The sequence below is a fragment of the Boleophthalmus pectinirostris genome, unplaced genomic scaffold, assembly GCF_026225935.1.
Source record: "Boleophthalmus pectinirostris isolate CB_2022bp ecotype Guang Dong unplaced genomic scaffold, ASM2622593v1 HiC_scaffold_1, whole genome shotgun sequence".
In the NCBI taxonomy this organism is placed as follows: domain Eukaryota; kingdom Metazoa; phylum Chordata; class Actinopteri; order Gobiiformes; family Gobiidae; genus Boleophthalmus; species Boleophthalmus pectinirostris.
In genome coordinates, this window is record NW_026570970.1 from 15,856,638 (window position 1) to 15,870,046 (window position 13,409).

General features: G+C 39.5%; 1 long non-coding RNA gene across 1 annotated transcript in view; it reads right to left on the reverse strand.

Annotated features, from left to right (window-relative positions):
• The window catches only part of LOC129409675 (uncharacterized), a 51,384-nt gene extending 38,463 nt beyond the window's left edge, over nt 1-12,921 (reverse strand). The window contains exon 1 of the long non-coding RNA XR_008632521.1: nt 12,860-12,921. This is a non-coding gene — a long non-coding RNA (uncharacterized LOC129409675). The remainder of the gene's footprint in view (nt 1-12,859) is intronic.
• Nucleotides 12,922-13,409: the final 488 nt, after the last annotated feature.

Here is a 13,409-nt window from a genome sequence, read left to right on the forward strand (position 1 = left end):
GATAATAGACTGTCTTATTGATGTCTGAGCAAGGTGTGAGCACAAAGTCCCTTACACAGCACAGAGCTGCGGAGTGAGAGGAGCTGAGAAGAGAAAACAAAAAGAGGAGAAAGCAAAACGCTGAAGGACACGGCCAGAGAATCTCAGAGGACTGCATTTATTCCTGCGATTGTCATGCAAGCTGCGTTGTAAGTAATAATGTGGCCTTTAATGATGGAATGATGGACCTGCCAAACACTGCCATATACTGTGTGTGTCCCCAGCACCGCTCCACTTCGACCCATCTGGGACATATTAGCATATTCTCGTCAATTCACAGTGCCTTTTAACATAATCCATATTTGTTGGGGAAAGTCCAACAGTGAGCCACCAGCCCAGCGGTCATATGACGCCATGATACACTTCAGGAGCCCAGCCCACGTACAGCATGCTTGGGCAGCTAAGCACTTCAGAAATGCAAAAGAGGAGGGCATAGCGTTCCTTACCATGTACCTAGAGGGACAAATCCCTTTTGGCCAGACATCTCTAGACTGTTACCTTGGTATTCCTCCACAACACTTCTTGTGATTTTTATTCTAAGTATTCAGGAAAAGGAGAGAAGGAACAAAAAGGAGTCTGCTGTCATGGCTGCCACCGACTGTGTAGAATACATTGAGCTGCTGAAGCATGTCAAAGTATGTATGCTTCACCTATCAGCGAATAATGCCATATTTTGATACACATTTGCTCTGTAAATATTCTACTTTTATTCTTCAGAATATGGAGACAAAATGTCAGTTGGATGGTTAGTCTAAAGTCAAAAGGTTCTGCAAATGTATATGCATACTATTGACCAAGTACTAATGTAGTAAATGGCCCTGGGCATCAAATAGATGTGATGTTACTGTCGATGTTACTGCTAATGTGTTAGTGTTGGTTAATCATCCCCAGCAGGGCCATGTTTGGAGAAAATGTATCTCTTATTATTGATAATATATTCATTGTTGGTGACTCAGGGATGAAATAAAGCTCATTTGCACTAGCAGAGTTTATATAAATGTACGGGTGTGTTTTACTGATGCTATTTTCTGAAGTTCGGTGCAGTAAAGACATTCAGCAGAATTCCTTCACCCGCCTGACGCAATACCTGTCATGAACCATCATCACAAAAGCCTTCTGAGATATCATCTCAGAGAACTTTTAACCCAGGAATTTCAAACCTTCCTGTCAAAGAGAAAGCCGAGATCTTGGGATCATGACACTCAGTCAGCAGCAGTCACACTGCTCTGGGCCGGCCGCTTCTCAAGAGCTGGACTGTCTGGCAGCCATAGGACCAAAAGCTCCACTTCACATGCTTTTGTTAAATAGTACTCCTCTGTACTGCATAGCTCAGGCAGTGCTGTTGGAATACATTTTCTAACAGTATCTCAAAATATGCTACAGAAAATATACAGCAAAATATTTCTTCAAATTATAATAATAACGACAAAAACACATTGCTTACAACTGAATCAATATTCTGAATATTAGACAGCCCCATCCCAATGAGAGCCCAGTGGGGTTATAAGTGTCACGGCCCATGTCCTAGTGCTGCCTAAACTGCACTGCCCGTGTCTAAGCAGTAGGGGTCACATGAGGCTCAATATGCAGTATTACATGTAACGCATGGCAGACTCCATCTGAAGTCTGCCTTGTAATGACTCCAAAACGTCTCGATAAAGATTGAGGTGCAGCTGTTCTCTTCAGAAACAAGTCCTATCAGCCCACACTGAGCTGTGGATATAAGCCCTATAGTGCTCTTTTATGCACATAGGGCTGCAAGGTTGTTAACACAGTGAAAATCAGTGTATCAATACTGGATCAATAACACTCATCTTAAACAGTACAACTGTACGGATAGGTCTGTTCTCTGAAACAGATTTATTTTTTAATTTGTGAATTAATAAAAGAAGCCAGAGTGTGAGGCTAAAGGACGGTGTAGAGTTGTGGGAGCAGCTCCAACCATTTGCCCTTGTAAACAGAGCCCACATGTGCAGAGGCCTCAGTTGGGCAGACAGCAGAGGGAGTTAACAAAGCTAATTAGGAGAGGCTGACATGTTAAAGTGAGCCGCGGCTCGGGAGGCAGCTCTATCACATATGTTTCCTTTGTGGCGGCTGAAGTGGCTCCTTTGTTTGTGAATTGATGGCGTTTCGCTCTGCCGTCCCTTTGGGTAGAGGCACTGACCTGCGGAGGCCCCGACAGCGTCTCCCTGAAGCCTGCTGCTCCAGCTGTCCCACTGCCTCCCAAACCCGAGCCCAAACCAACCATGGCAGCATGCAGAGATGGGCAACACCTGTAAAGAGTGAGTACCTCCGCCCAGGCACCACGAGCAGCCTGCCCACCTGCTCCTGAGCTCTGGGCCTGCAGCTTAAACGCTCATTTTGTGCCTCTCAGCACGGGACTTATTGATATAAATAGCTGTGCACAAAGTGCACACTCTGTTTTCTCTTGGTCTGACGCTGTAAGTGTGTGTATGTGATTATATTCAATGGCAACCTCTTTCAGCTGGGGATGAAATATGAACAGTTTGGACACAAGCTAAATGACAATCTCTGCGAGGATTCACTCAGACGGATTATGGTCCAAATGACATGTATCAAAATGGACAACACTGTTTTGGTGGCCGCCTTAAACAAGGATTCAATATCTAATATGTAACACAATATCGTCTATGTTAAACATTACAGATACCACAATAGATTTAATGATGACCTCACCATTTGTCTTGATAAAGCTTGTCCTTTAGCTTAGTGGAACAGAAGATTTGTCCTTGAACAATAAGAGTTGCTCCTAGAGCAAAAGCAAAAACAGAGACTACAGAGACACTCTATATGACTACACATAACACATAAGATAATTGTGAGTGATACAGGGAGTCAACCATTGGCATCAACTACAAATACTATTTAAACAACATAAAATGTTGTAGTAGTTGTAAACGGGCACAAACAAAGTTAGTAAAAGTCAGTGGTTTTGATTCACCTAAGCTCCATAGCCTCAGATTAATGTGCCCATTACGATGACAGGCCAATCTGGAGGGTAGTTGAGTGTAAATAAACACGCTGAGCAGAAGATCATACATTAGACTGCTGACCGGGCTATTCCATTACAGCACCACATTTGTTTCCATACACACAGGAAGCCATTGAGCCAATAGTGTCTTTCCTTCACGAGGCGAAAGTGGAGTCTAGCCTCTGAGTGGAAAATAAGGGCATCAGGACTCCCTCACATTAACTTTCATCACAAAAGTCATCCCGGGCTGGAGAAATAGAGGCTGGTGGAAGCTGCTCATAAAAGAGAAGATCTAATACACAGCCTTCAGTTTAAGGGGTAACAATACTTGGCTCTCCATTAGGTCTAATAAAACAACAGCAGAGTGCTATTTCAGACATGACTGTAAACCATGGCCCTGCAGTCATTCTACAGCACACAAAACAAGAGAAAAGTGAGCATCCAATTCATTTCATTTGAGCTTATGTTAGCGAGCCCTTAGGTGCACCACTCCAGGTGTGTGTTAAGCTGCAGGAAGGAGGCACTAAGAGCCAAGTAGCTGCATTGATTTTGCAGTAATTGATCTGACGGTTCCTTGTGATAATTGACAATTATCCCTGATTACCAGACAGGGGCCTAAAATCAGTCTAAGAAAATGACCAGCATTATGGGATGTTGTACAAAGGCTGGGCAAGATAATCAATACACATCAGCAAACTGCTTAGAAAACAAGACAAAAGACACTACACCACAATACTGCTCTGTGCACTGGCCTACATGGGTTAAGAGATATAGCTATACAAATTCAAACTGGACACATCAAAATTATTTAACAAAAATAATTTTAAGCACACCTTAAAAATGGAGATTATGCAGACACAAATAATGTAATATTTACGTGTACTTTCTGTAAAATAAAGTCAGTGTTAGCCTTGTAAACATTTTAAAGTACTGTGTTGCAGTATAAAAATATTATATACACATCAGCAAACTACTTAGAAAACAAGACAAAAGACACTATACCACAATACTCCTACTTGATCATATATAGCTATCATATATCAGATATAGCTATACAAATTCAAACAGATCAACTCAAAATTATTTAACATTTTTAAGCACACCTCAAAAATGGAGATTACACAGGTGCAAATATATAAGTATTTTTTGAGTATTAACAGTGCACTTTCTGTAAAATAAAGACATTGCATTGTATACATTTTAACATTCATTGTCCTCATGTGTAAATAGTATAGTTTGTAGTATAGTTTGATGTAAAATGTCTGAAGAAAGCTCATTATGTTAAATTAGAAGATGGCAAGAGATTTAAGAAATTTTTCTTCCCACCCCTTTTTGGGCAATTTTTTGGTTGTTCTTGTTTCCATGAAATGACTGCACTGATGTAAAAATGTTATTATGCTCCATTGTTAAAAAAAAAAAAAAAAAAAAAGAAAGAAAGAAAAATGTTTACTTGCCCTAAATAAATAAATAAAATAAATTGAAATACTATGTTATTAAAACAAAATTTTGTACAGTTCTTTGAGGGAGGGGGGGCACTTCTGATCCTGCTAACCTAAACCAGTTCAGAATTAGCTTGTGCTGGTGCAGCAATAATAAACATATGTCAGCATTATTCTCACATCTATATTTCTCTTTTACTATGTGCCTGACCCCAGCTGATTGGTCATTTTGATTTAACCAGACAGATGCAGCTCATTGAGGCTTAATAAATATAGGGGCCCAGGGGATCTCTGCTAAACAGTTCTATTAAGTTGGAAACATGTCAGCCAATATAAAAGCCAACTGACCCTGGGAAAGGTCAGCTGTGACACGCATGTTTACCCAAGAAAACAGCGGCAGGCTGGAGGGTCCTGTTTTATCGGACGTTACAGAGGGAGCAGAGTGTGTCTGTGCGCCGAGATGCTGCTTTTACGCCAGTTTAGGTCTTTGAACTGACAAAGAGAAGCTTGTCATGGCTGCACAATATTACACTGTGCAGACACTACATAGGTCAAGCACAGGAAGAAAACAATAGTTAAGCAGGTCTGGAAAAACAACTTCTCTGTTGACGTTTTCAAATAATTTAAGCCAAAAAACACCTCTCACCACTCCTTTTTATTTTGGGGATTGTCAAAGCTAGCCAGTGTAATTATAACTATCTTGCATTAGATTTATGTGTATTTCAATGTGAGGACAATACACACTTATGAGGTTGTATAAATACCATTATAAAATATATAAGATCTTGTCAACGGTAACTATAATTAAATTCATAAGAAATGCTATGTGTAGGCCTGTCACGATAATTTATACATCAACTTATTGCTCAATATATGAAAGCAGGAACAATATTTTAGGGGGTCAATATTTATTGTGTGTGCATTTTTTTGGCTATACCATAAGATTTAAGTTGTACAAAGGTTGAATTGATCATTTCTATGCCTCATTACAGATGCAAACTAAGTACTAAAGTGTTCCATTCTGCTGTTTATTTATTGCAGCTCATGATTTAGAATAGTTTTTCTGCTTTAAATCTGGTCTTGGGTTATTGTGTCAGTGGCCTGAATTAGTTTCAATATTATTGTTTATCGTCGATAGTTACTTCAGCAACGTATCGCACTTCAAAATGTGTTATCGTGAAAGGCCTACATGTGTAATAAATAAATAAATGTGATGTGACACGTTGAAGGTGGCTAAAACAACTTTGATTTGCGATCTATTTTCAGAAAGTGCCAATTGAAAATAAACAATTTGACACAAAAATATGATAGTCTTTCCATAATACGCTATACATCAAAGTGGAGTACTGCATGAGCACCTGTGACAAAGAGGAGGCTAGATCAGCTCGTTCTAAAACCCCTGTTGCTTAGCGGCGCCCTGCCTCTTCTCTCTAATGTGCCTCTACAATGTTTAATCAGCACATCACAACATTGAGGGAGAGGAATTTCCGTGCTTGGTGAGCATATTAGGGATGCAGTCACAGCCTTAACTAGCATTGATGAACTGTTTGCTTATGCAGTAATAATTAACTTCCATTACATTACTTTGTGTGATTACTTTCTTAATTGCCTGAATTATGCATCAATTTAATATCTAATAACCAGTCTCAGACATTAGACACTGTTCAGACACAAATTGCATGTAGTTTCCGAGCTTTAATTAAACACACCAGAATAAATGAAACGAAGGAGGATGGATGTCTCGCGGTGATTTCCTGGGTGCTTAAATATGCTATTTATTATAAAAGCATAGAAAATTCACTTTCTCCTCAGGAAAGGAAACCACAAGATGCCAATTATAGTACGCAAGTTGCTTTGCTGTGGCTTTTTCAGAATTGAGGCTAATAAATTTGTTGAGTGGGGCTCATTGTTACATTATGCTAATACATTACTATGCCATTTTTTAAGTTTCAAATTTGGTGCGCCGAGCAAAACATGTCCCCAAAGATGATTTTAATTATATTGCAGAATGGGTCGAGGCGGCAGTGTTTTTGTCTGATGGTATGGGCCCAGTCAGCTGAGACAATCTATCTATGCGCAATCCATTTATTTAGTATAGAGCACTTAAATACAACATATCTGCATGAGAAATGACCCCATTTCAGCAGGAAGAACTTTTAAACATATCACCTAATCATAAATATCAAACAGCATAAAGGCATTAGAGACACATATGCACTTTTTATACGCATTGACGCTCACTGCTCTGTGAACATGCTACTAAAATAAATGACTACAACCGTGTGTCGCAATGTAATGTAAAAATAAACATTTCCAAATTGAGGTGATACTTTACAATCGTGCGTGCTATGCTACCTGATTTAATTTTGATTTACAGGGAGTGAAGGGGCTGCATGTCATATGAACTAACTATAATTAAAAAGCCAACCTAGGGAAGCAGCAGGTCATTCACAGGATTGATATTAACTTTTAGTCCTCTTGTATCATCATTTTGGCCTCGTTCAGACGGTGACACAGCCACTTAAAGAGAAAAATGAACCCTATTTTTCTCATCAGCAGTATTTTGGCAAAACATGTAATGGAAACTCACCCATACTACAATACTTCAGATTTAAAAGAAAGCATTAGAACTACCTTAAAGGTGCACTTCGTAACTTTTCCGGAGAAGGGTCCATTAGATGCTTTTCTTTAAGGAGATGTTATTATGTGCTTTGTCTGGAATGTTTCACAGTATGGCATTAAACCTTTCTATCTTCCTGGACACCAAACCACACCAAGTTACAGGTCAGATCTGTGGAGAGGCAATCCCACTCACAACCAGAATGCATGATTTTTTTTAGGTATTTTTGAGCTATAATACCACCTGCAATTGAATAAATGTAAGGTAGAGCTGTTTAATGTCATACTGTGGAACATTCCAGGCAGAGCTTTGACATCTCCATGGAAACAGCCAGGTGACTGACCGCCAACCAAAAAGTGAAAAACAAGTAGTTCATTTTAAATGGTTTGAAGTGATCCAAAGTTATTCCTCATTTACATTATGCATTCCGAGCATCCTAATTATTCACCACAATGACTTTATAAGCACTTTTCAGAGAACAGAATTTGCTGTCACAGTAATGCTAACAACTAGCAAGCTAAGTGCGCACTTCCTTCCTGACCTCAAAAGCTGCTTATAAAATATATCCTTACTGGAGTAAGAGAAGATGACAAAATCGTACTACAGGTTGTTTAAAAATATTAGTAAAATGTACAGAAATGATATCTACATTAAAATTATACAGAAGGATGTAGATGTATTAATGTACAACCCTCAAATGCCTGTGGTCTTGAAGCTGGGTCTGCAGAGCTGTTAGTCTATTTTAAATGATCTGGGCACTGGTGCTGCTGGCAATGCAAGGTTAGACACAAACTGATGTGAGCGGGCGGATGCTTCACAGACCTCATGATAGTCTCCGTCTGTCATTATTCACGTCTGACTAGTCGCGTCATGTCAGCTACCTAGAGAGACACTTTTAATGTGCACCCCCCTGCTTCCCAATTGCTTTTCACAGCCACTGTACGATACCATTATTTCTCTGCTTCAGTACCTTTAGGTGAAACTCGGCCTCCCATCAACCACAATCAAAGACACATCCTCTGCTTGGCATCATAGTGTAATACATGCTGGTGTTTTCACAGACTTGACATAGAGCTGCACCGAGAACACAGTTTTGTATCTCATTTGACTAATTAAATCAAAATAAGGGGAAAATATGATGCTATGGGAGTTTCAAAATGAATATCTGAATTATAATTGTGTTTTATAAGATAATTTTAAAGGGCAGATGGCTAGATAATGACAAAATGCTGCTGAGTGTATTATTAGATGTTATTAACTTCTTAAGCAGGGGAAGTACCATATGGCTTCACTCTCACAACATACACATTTATTTCACAACGCTACTCTTGGTTCAATAAGATGGCCATTTATCACAGCACTAGCCATGAATCAAGCTACGTTGTAAAATCAATCATTGATTCACCTTATTCCCTTGTTTTTCCATTGCAGCCACATAATGATCATTAAACTGACCACAGCATGTCCAAAAATGGATTTATAATACACTGAGCAGCAGCTGAAACATCACAGTCGTGTCCAGAAGAAGAAGACCGTACCAACACAGAATCCAAAAAGGAGCAGTCATTGGCTGTATGCTGCGACTGCACTTCCCTGTGTCTCAAAGAGGGCTTGGCGTGAGGAGCTCAAACTACAGGCCCGGGACCTCCTGGCTGGAGTCCAGCTCTATGCTTTGTGCACGTGATCACAGCCTAGATGAGCATGCTTTAATGGGCCTGCTTAGCCCCATCATGACCCAATGATGCCGGCTGTGGAGTGGATGTGCTTGGTGTGCGAGTGCGTGTTCCCAGCAGGGAGAGCGTGCCTTATGAAGGTCACAACTGCAGCAGTCTGGGGCTCGCTAAGTGAACCCAGGAGAGGATAACAAGCCACATCTTTGTGCTCACCGCTACTGATCCTACCTCCTCCACAGAACAATCAAACTGAAACATGGAAACATCCAATGCTACAAAAGCTGTTATTATGCTGCTTCTACATGCACATGTACAGTAACTTCAGGCCATTTTAATCTCTGCACTCTCTTCAGACATAAACCCTCATGCAAAATGAGAAATACGTTTTTGGCAAAGCAATTTATCTAAGGCAGGGATATAGAAATGAACAAAGTACTTTCCTCGTGGGAATCAAGTCTATAGCAGTGTGTGACAGTATTGCCCTGTGTTATGGACACCTAATGGACAATGTAGCATTAATTCAGCTTCAGATGAACAGGCAGGACAACAGAATCAAAAATGAGGAGGGGGCCCGAGGTGTATGAATTATGTATATTACATTACCATAACCTTACAATGCGCCAACAAAACAATGTGCTGAAAATTGGAGTAGGACTGAGATATTGAACCATTTTCTACATGCTTCTTGGTCATGCACCTTAGAAGAGAAATTGTATTTAGTTTGCTTAGAAACAGCCGAGCCATGTGACATTTCCATGTTAACCTGCAGAATAAAACTGTGTAAACAAGTCGAGAATAATTGAAAAGAAAGTCTTCTGACTGCTTTCCCATGGCCCCATCATTTAGGTAGATGGGAATCTAGTTAAACAGGAGCAGAGAAATAACTTTTTTCATTGATTTTCCTTTAGACTTCAAAAGCAGGTGAATGAAATTGAGCAATTTACTTTGTCTGCCTCAGAAATGGTATTCAAGCAAAACATGTCAGAAACTATTATTTGTAATCATTCTTCTCTGATTAGTCTGAAAAATGGAAGAATGGTAATTCACAATGGGACACACAGGTCTCCAGCACACTTAGCTTGTATTACAGACACTTACTGGAAAAAATAAGAATTGTATTTAAGATTCAGAGAGCAAACATGCCATGAGTGAATGCATCTATTATCCCAATATTGTAAATATAATGTAGTAAGACATTTCAGGTGAACAAAGGACACTAAGTGCTGAATCCACATGTGAGAGCAGTGGTTAGCAAAAGCACAGGTTCCAGTGAGCTGTGTAAAACAGCATGTGGTGTAGGTAACTGCTACTGTTCCAGTCTTGTAATCATTACATGGCATCTTATTGCCTGTGTGGCTTTTAAAGCTCTTGTCTGGGCTTCAGAAAACAGGGAGTTATAGCTGATCTTTTATTAAAACTTTAAGAGAGAGTCCCCACTAGAGGGGCGGAGGAGGAGTGGGACAAATTAGTGTTGACAGTAGACACTTAAAGCAGGAAAATCACAGGCCCACAGGGAGGCCGGGCCACATGGGGTTTGCACTGTGTAAAGAACACTCCAGATTTCACTTGAGATGCAGTTGCCTTTTAACAGGGCACAGGGAATGTCAACAGAGCCTCTTGAATGGACCAATAAAGCCACTAAAAGGAAGGATTAACCAGCTGATATCAGCACAGAGGCTTGCTTTGAATGCCCCACACCCCCTCCCCCTTTGGAACACGGCCTGGATCACTCTGGGCGTAACATTTGCTTTTGTACAAACGCTACGCTGCCCGTGAACGTGTTTATAATTGTGATCATAATTGATGTGGTCACAGCAGGCGTAACCATGAAATTCACAAATGCACACTATTTAGGTAAAATAATAAAAAACATGACCTACCAGAACTGGCTCCTATTGACTTAGACTTTATTAATTCACAACTAGAATTATTTGGACACAGTACCTCACACATCACAATATATTATAATAAGAAAGAGCAAAAATATAAATGGTAATAATAAATTCATAAATAATTAGCAAAAATAACAAGAGACGGGTGTCCAATTGTGCATGATAATACTGCTAAATGTCCATTAATCAGAGAGGGCCGCTGTTCTCAAGTGACGCTACACAGAATAAAACTGTAATTACAAGACATCAGGGGCTTTCAATCTCCTGATAATTTCCCAGCAGCTGTGACAGAAAGCCCTCACTCCAATTAATGTGTCAAATCTGCCCTACAATGTCATGGCCTTCTCCCAACCTCATAAACATCACATAAAACAGGCTGGTGTATGAACCACAATGTAGAGTTTCATTTCTATAAACCACTGAGTCACTTAGACTCAGTGGTTTATAGAAATGAAACTTATCATCCAGTTAGAGTGACATTAAACTACACAGGATAGGCAAACAGTGGCATGGCTGGCAACTTGAAATTAAGGCAAGTCTGGACTGCTGTTATTGTTACCTTTAACATTGCTTATTATCGCTAATGGATTTTCATTAACAGCACTTTATAATCCTATAATGCACCCAGATTTATCATTTGAAAAGACAGTTTTGTACTTTTCAAGCATGCTTTGAATAAATAGAGGATCAAGATGACATGCACGCTATTTCAAATTTAGTTAAAAGGTGCATTGTGTACCTTTTTTGGTGAAGGGTTCGTCAAATGCTTTTCTCCTTGGAGATGTTATTGTTTTGTCTGGAAACCGGACCAAGTTACAGGTCAGATCTGTGGAGAGGCAACCCCGCTCACAGTCAGAATGCCTGTTTTTTGACGTATTTTTGAGCTATAAAGCCAACTGTAATTGAATAAATGTAATGTAGAGATGTTTAATGGCATACTGTGGAACATTCTAGGCAGAGCAATGACATATCCCTAGAAACAAGCTGGCGATGGATCCCCAACCAAAAAGTTACATAGTGCACCTTTAATGTCTTGAGAGGGGCAAGTTGCAATTAATATTTTGAGCATCTTTCTGTTTGACTGAAAACTTGTTTTTTTATGTCAAGCAGGGCTGTGCAGGGTGAATTTGGGCATTTGCTATGTGCATCTGATTTATTATGGGGAAGGTGAGGGAACAACATTGAGGGATTTCCACTTAATCAGATCTCTTAGGAGCCCATGTAGTGGACCAATACTCCAATGAGTTCCCTTTTTAAAGCAGAATATTAGATTGGCTGCACGCTACCTGTTTTTTGCCCTCAATCAAAGGGTATTGGGGAGGATTTGTTAAATAAGGAAGCTTTTTAAATCTCTAAAAAGTTAATTTCTCTTTATCCAGTAATTCTGAATAAAATTTAACAATCACTTATGCATTTGTCCATTTAGAAATATCTACAGTCAATGGCTATAGATCTAAGATTAAATTCGGAGCTCATCGATGACCAATCACTTCGGCGTCTGCTTCGTAGCTTAACCAAAAATAGATCCTTCCCAGCATTGTAAATCAGAACCTCAAAGAGTATTATTTAGCCTCAAGCAAAAGAGTGCTTGTTTATCAGATGGCGCCTGAGCCTGGAATAAAAACCTGCCCGTAAATCTGGCTACCTTTTATGTGCTCTTCAGACTGACTGGCTCATTCACATCTTCTCAGGCATTCACATAGGCATGCCATTCATGTCAACAAGAAGACAACGCCTTTAAACAGCATTTATGAGAAGTGTAAACAGATCCTAATTGGTCTAAATGCACTCTTAATGAGACTGTTCAAGCATACTTTACTTTGACTGGGATGGGGACAAACAAAGCATAACCCACAAATCTGTAACGAATCATAACACTTAAAGGGTGAATTCAAGGTGAGTCTTTGGCTTGGCTAAAAGCTCTACATCTGTGATTTAGTGTGTCTTGTCAGTGTAAGGGTTCAATAAGCATTCACAATTTTTCACAGCAAGTGTCAGTAGATGCCATGCTGCATTCGACAGTGTTGGATGTGAGTTATCACGACTGCGGAACCCCAGCAGGTAATTTTCTCTGCATTTTATTTTGTAGCCTGATATATTGCTGCTTTGATATGGCAATGCTAAACCCCAGATGATAAATCAAAGATGCAGCGGATGCCTCTGATAACTCAATAAGCACCTGGACTCCTCTGAACATGTCACACCTGCACTGTCGTCATCGGGCTCTGGTCCCAGGGCCTCTCCGCAGCCTCTCCACACCTGCTTCACAGCACCTCAGCACCGCAGCTGCCTGGGACACAAACATCATGCATGCTTAATGAGGAGATCAGGAACCATGGAGACTGTGTGGCATATCCAAAAGCACTATATGTGTTTTACACATAGTCTCACAATATAATTTTAAAATAGTAAACAGTGATGAGAGTAACCGAAATTATTGACAAAGTTTTAAAAAAATAACTAATAAATAAAAATGTAAATGTTGAGGTAGAGTCTGGGATTGTAAAACTTTTTTTTTTTCACTTAGACAAACTTAGACAAAGGCCTAGACAAACTTTATTGATCCACTAAAGAAATTATTAAGGCACAGTAGCTCACACATCACAATATAATAGAAAGATAAAATGAAAAAATATAAATGGTAATAATTTCAAATAAGTAGCAGAAATAGCAAGATATGTATATGTACAAGTAAAAATTAAATATAAAAGTAAAGTAATAAAAATATATTTCAGTTAAATGGAAGAAGTCATA